Below are 6,717 nucleotides of genomic sequence, written 5' to 3'. Positions count from 1 at the left end.
AGAAGCTTCACCTGAGGCTGAGATTCCTCACTGACAGATTAATAAACAGGGGTCATATTTGAGGGCGGCATTCATCTTCTTAGTCTACAGTCACATTTGCATTGGGGATTCCATTTTCCTTCTCTGTTTATGCAAGCTGAAAAAGGGAATCCTCTGGACAAATGGTTCAATGACCGAATGAACCCCATTGACTATAATATGGGTTCTGCTTGGCTCTTGCAGACATTTCATGTTGGATCTGCGCTGGAACTGAGCGGGATGATTAAACACAATGATAAGTGAACGAGCTCACAATGACTGTTAGTCCTGCTGAATCTCATTCTGTTATTGGCTTTTGTTTAAACCCAACAATTATCTTCACTTTCGCTCATTTGAACCATTTTTTGATGGATATCGTAATAAGGCAGCATTACTCAGAGCATCGTACTATTCCTGGCAGCCCTACTGAGTACTGCAGCATTGTCGCATTCACGTCAATGGGACGGCTAGAGATAGTCGAGCTCTTGTGTCACGGTTTTCTATTGTAAACAGAAGTGTGAACCAACACTTGGCATTATTGGAGCGTGTCTGCACTTGGGTTGTGTAGGATGATCTTGGATCACGTGTACCGTCATTACATATATTACAAGGAGCAGACTGGCTGTATGTTTATTACTAAATCTATAGCCTATATATGATTCTATCTATCGCTCTCTATCTATCTATCTATCTATCTATCTATCTATCTATCTATCTCGCGCTCTCGTCTACCTATCGTGAGCTGCTGGGATTTCCTGGCAAAGTTTCCATTTGAGTTAATACTACTGATATGAGCAGAGATCCCAATGATAAACTCTTTCCCACACAGTTTACATATTACTAACTAGAGGTATAAATGTGAGGTTCTTGGCGCACATTTTATTCCAATTGTGCGAGCCCATCTGCCCCGTCACGGCGACCTCATTCAGATGGGTCCCTACACTAAGACTAGATTTGTAGAAGAGGAGATACTCAGATGTGGCATGTGTCACTTCTCCATGTGGCTCATGTCATCCTCTGTCAGAGCACAGAATCACATTGTCCTCTATATGCATCAATATGATGCAGAACCTTCTAATAACTGATCTAGTTTGCAGTTGTTACACTGCACACATTGTATCTATACACTTCTAGGTGGCTTTTATTCTACATTATGTGCTTCATTCCAGCAGGAGCCTTGCTGTATGCTACCTTATATAATAACACATGGACAGATAATACTGATGTGAGTGACTATACAGGTAAAGTATCACACTGCTATGGTAAAGCATTCCCCGGGAATATATAACTAGCTGCTAGATAACCCGTCACTAGAGCTCTAACCTGTTATCCTCATCTATGATCAGGAGCATCTTTACACTGTGCGCCCCCTGCAGGGCAGAACCAGAGATCAGCGCTCAGGATTCTGTAGGGTCACAGTGATGATATAAGAAGGTCAGAGCGCATGTAGTGATCAGTTATGTATCTGCTATATAAATGCTACTTACATATAACCAGAGAATCCCTATAAAGCCGACCAATTACACTGGAGATCTCCTGTTCTACATATACAGTGTCAGTATAGGGACCCATCTCCATAAGGGGCCCTGGAGGGCCCGATGGGAAGAGAAATGTCATTTACATCCTGCTCTGCTTATTTAGTGACAATACTGAGTGTAATTGGAAGGCTTTGTCCATTGCAGCTTGTCCTGTATTCTGCTTCTTCTGTACGGTCAGTCACATCAGGGTCAGAACTTATCACATAATACAGTCACATAAACATTAACAGGATACAATAAGAAGCTTATACTGAAGATACTACTATTATCTCAAGCAATTAACAATACATTATACTTTATTATATATACTGTGTACATATATACAATGACATTAACATAACATTAATTACATTGAAGAGCATCACATATACACATATTCATATAATATCCATACAGGCATAAATATACACATTACCAATGCAAACAATATATACATTAAATATATAACCTGAATACATTTGTGGGCACCAATCATATATACAGATATTGATGTGCTAATGCAATACACAGAAACATTAACAGGATATAGAAACATATCACATATGTATTACAGAATTATTAGTACATGGATGTGTATGCATATATAGATACTCACAGTCTTCAGATGTGAAGGCAGCCTAACTCATGGGAGAGATGCTTTTGTTACCATTATACTCTATACATATATTATATGACAGAAATAATAGTACACAGATGTATATGCATATATAGGTACATATACACTTTTATATACTCACAGTCTTCTGGCTCCCTAAGGATATAACATAAATACATGCGTGGGCATCAATCATATATACAGATATTGATGTGCTAATGCACGGAAACATTACCAGGATATAGAAACATATCACATATATATTACAGAATTAATAGTACACGGATGTATATGCATGTATAGATACAGTTACACTTATATATACTCACAGTCTTCAGATGTGAAGGCAGCCTAACCCATGGGAGAGATACTTTTGTTATATATTATATACATGGACATCAGTATATCCAAACTTTATATAAAAATAAACAGGCATAACACCAAAAAGTAAAGTACAAATATTATACGTATAAACACTGTGTGCACGTTATGTGTAGATTGTGTATAAATATATCTAAAACATGTGGACATTTATAATATGTACAGACATTGCAATATTAATAATACATACACAAACACTATATACAAGAATATGTTATGTACATTGCATATGATATTACCAACATGAATATAAATTACATATGTGGACATTGCAGAATATATATACACCATTATATACATGCAGACAGTATATACAAGCAGAACAAATGAGTATTCAAAACAGGTTGTAATGCTAATGATTAACATATGTTTACGCCTTAAGGTGTAGGTTACAGACGTGCTACTATTCAGACGTGTGATTTCAAAGACACAAAAAGAATGAAACTACTAGCAGACATGTATGTGATAATGCCTCATGTCCACGGACACGCACGGTTTCAAAGTGTGGAATCCCGCAGTGGTTTCCACCCGTGCCCAAAGCCATGAGGCCTAAAAAACATTTTCTTACTTGTCCGAAGCCAGTGTGGGTCTTTTCTGTCCACGGCCAGATCTTCTTTCTTCTGCACTGCGGGTGCGCTGTGCTTTTTTTTTAACATTTAAATCTCCTGTTTTCCCGCGGATCTGCTGCACATCCACAGTGTCAGCTTCAATGGAAGCCGTCAGTGCTGGATCCACAGAAAAATGGAGCATGCTGTGATTTTTTTTTTCCTGCATGTACGATTTGCATGCCAGGAAAAATTGACATCCACATGGTTTTAGTTATTTTGTAGTGCTAATGCATCCCTATGGGTGGCTTGATTTGCGGATCTCTCGCATGGGTGCCTCATGAGAACGAGGTGTGGGGGTACATAGAAAAACATTGCACATACAAGCATATAATATTAAACACGTTAACTATTTAGCTGCTGCTTATGCTAGCAGGGTGCTATATCTTGCCCAGGCTAGGAGACTTAATACATGTGTACCCTTATTCATTTTAACTATTTAGCTGCTGCTTATACTAGCAGGGTGCTATATCTTGCCCAGTCTAGGATACTTAATACATGCGTCCCCTTATTCATATGAAGTATTTAGCTGCTGCTTATACTAGCAGGGTGCTATATCTTGCCCAGGCTAGGAGACTTAATACATATGTCCCCTAATTCATTTTAACTATTTAGCTGCTGCTTATACTAGCAGGCTGCTATATAATAAATATATGCTTTGTATTATGCTTTCAGGGACTTATATTATGTGGGGATCTTTTTAATGTAATGTGTTTTTATGATTTGTGTATTTCTGTGTTTTTCACATTATTATACTTACCTGGCTTCCCATTGATCCCTATTATGAACTCATCTTGTCCTTTGGCTTCGGTCATGTTCTCTTGGCATCACTTGCTTTCAGCTCTATATCAACAAAATAATTTGATATTTGTGACTGATAGGCTGTGATTGCTGTGATATATCTATACGAGAGGCCACATTGACACGTAACCATAGAAAGCAAGAGAAGACCTCTATATCCTCAGAGATAAAGACCCAAAATAGGACTTACAAGTGAGGAGCCTGCGGGCAGCAAATGCCCTCCATAGGGAATAAGTGCTCGTTCACCTGGGCGTATTCGCACAACATAAAACCCACACAAATTTTGCATGCATAATCCTCAGTAAATAGAACCTATTGATCTCAATTTCATGCAATCTGCGATCGCGTGAAAAATCTGCAACATGACCTTTCCTGGTGTCATTTGTGCACCGCAAGAGCCTATTGAAATCAATCCACTCAACATTTGTGTGCGCAAACATGTGGCAAATACATGCCAAAGCCGGCAAAATAAGTGGGCATCAGTGCATTCCAGTCACACAAAATGCTGCGTATTTCTGTGGCTGAAATGCCCTTACGCCCGTGTGAATGAGCCCTAAACACAGGACAACTATAGATCTTCTACTCGAGCTTCCAGTATAGATCTCCATCACATGTCTACTAGTACTGAATGGAGAGAAGAACATCACCCACCAATAACTGACTGCACACAACTGACAACTTTCAATTTGATGACCAGCAATCCTATTGGTGGTCGTCTCCTGACGTTACTATGGCAACATAAACAATTTATAAGGAAATACCTCTATGTCATGAGACAGCATGTACATTTACTATCTATATAGGATTGCTATTATGACGCCTATTTTCCATAAAGAATAAAACTATCAGGTAATTGGTAGTTTTGAGTTCAAGTAAAATATATTAATAAATCTATATTTTATATATGATACTGCATTTCATGTAACGCTACAGCACAGTGCACCTCCTCCCCCTCCATGCGGACTCTATAACCCAGTTCCCATCTACTTACTGTATTGTTGGATGAAGAAGCGATGTATCATTTCCTCTGGTCTCAGATGTGCCTCCACCTCTTCAGAGTCAGTGCTGTTGTTCAGGTGGCAGAGAGAGTGATGTCATACCACTTATGGCAGATGTCTTGGTTACGATGAGGTCACAACACTGGAGTTCTGTAAGTGCTTAAAGAGGTATTCCAGTAATATAAAGTTACTCATAGGATAGGGCATAACTAAAGTTACAATCAAAATTATCCCCCCCCCCCTGCAAATTAGGCTTGTCAGATTTAAGAACTTACGGCTGTTTGTAAAACTCAATCAAATAAAAGCAATTTAAATAAATCTACACAACTGATATAAAAGTGGTTTCTCCAAGTTGAAGATAGAATGCCACTTTTAAAACCTCCTGCAGTCTGAGAAGTATTCAGCCCCTTCATGACGAGCGTCTTCAGGGCTTATTCAGACGACCGTATATCGGATAGGTATTCATGAGAGGGGGCAGGGCGGGGCGGGGACAGAGCTAAGTTTCGAGACCTAGCTCTGCCCTGCCTCGCCCCTCCCTTTGCAAATAGTGCCCAGGGGTGGAGAGGGCGTGGGAGCTCAGTGCACTACTCCCATCTCTTCCAGCCTCCTCCCCCTGCAGAGAGGGACACCGTATATTGGCCGGGCGTGAATACCTGGCCAATATACGGTCGTCTGAGTAAGCCCTTAGGCTGTATTTACACCAGCGGTAATAATCCGGGGGTTCTGTGTTGTTGCGCCGCGCACAGAACCTGCGTGTTTAAAGAACCAATTATTTTCAGTGGATTCGCTCTCATCCAGCAATGTTTCGCTCGTACCAATACAGTGAAAGTGAAAAATCACAGTTTGTCTTATTTTTGGGTGATTTTGTCTGCAAGGATCACCCAGTATTCTGTAGAGGAGACAAAAATACTGCATTACACTCATCTGCAAATGCAGTTCTCATGAGTTTGATGTGTTTTTCCATTTTAACTATTGAAGGCATGAGCAATTGTTTTCATGAGTGACAAACACGTTCAGCGATGCAAATCGCACGTTTTTAAAGGGGAAGCGCATTGCAGAAGCCTGTAAATCTGCGGTTTACGAGTGCGATATAGGTCTGAGTTATCACACTTGCCTGTGTACATATAACCTCATGCCCCATTTACATGAAACAACTGTCGGCTAAACGATCTGCGCGAACATGTGACGTCACCACTGGTTGTTCGCGCTCGTGCAGAACGTTTAGACAGGCAGATCATCACATTCTGTGAGAAGCACGGAGCGGGGGGGTTAGTCGCAGCGAGAAGTAAGCAAACAGCAATGATTATTATGCTGGTTGAAACGAAAAGTAAACTAATAGCGCACGATGGCTGCGCATTTACACGCAAGGATTACGGCGCAATTTCTTTTGTTTGAACTAATTTAGAATGGAGCATTAGTACTTAGTAGGGCAGCGTCTGGCTTCCAGCTGTGTCTCTAGGGGCGTTCAGCGCCTCGTTATCTTTCTGTATCCCTTTCCTTGTCTATAAAAAGTAATAATCTCTTCTCTTAGGCCCAATGCCCATGGACGGACTTTTGCTGCGGAATTCGCAGTCAGACGCCCGCCGCGAAATCCGCAGCAATGTCCGTCCATTGACATGCAATGTTAAAAGATTCTTCCCTGCCCACTGGCGGAAATTAACTGTGATTTTCCGTTTGCGGGGGTGAGTCGCAGCAGGTTCTATTTAGTGCAGAAAAACGCACAGACAGTTTCCATTGCAGTCAATGGAAGCTGACCGGCCGTCAGCACTTTCGCAGTAGTA

The sequence above is a fragment of the Eleutherodactylus coqui genome, unplaced genomic scaffold (assembly GCF_035609145.1).
Source record: "Eleutherodactylus coqui strain aEleCoq1 unplaced genomic scaffold, aEleCoq1.hap1 HAP1_SCAFFOLD_19, whole genome shotgun sequence".
Classification (NCBI taxonomy): domain Eukaryota; kingdom Metazoa; phylum Chordata; class Amphibia; order Anura; family Eleutherodactylidae; genus Eleutherodactylus; species Eleutherodactylus coqui.
Note: the sequence above shows the minus strand (reverse complement) of the source record.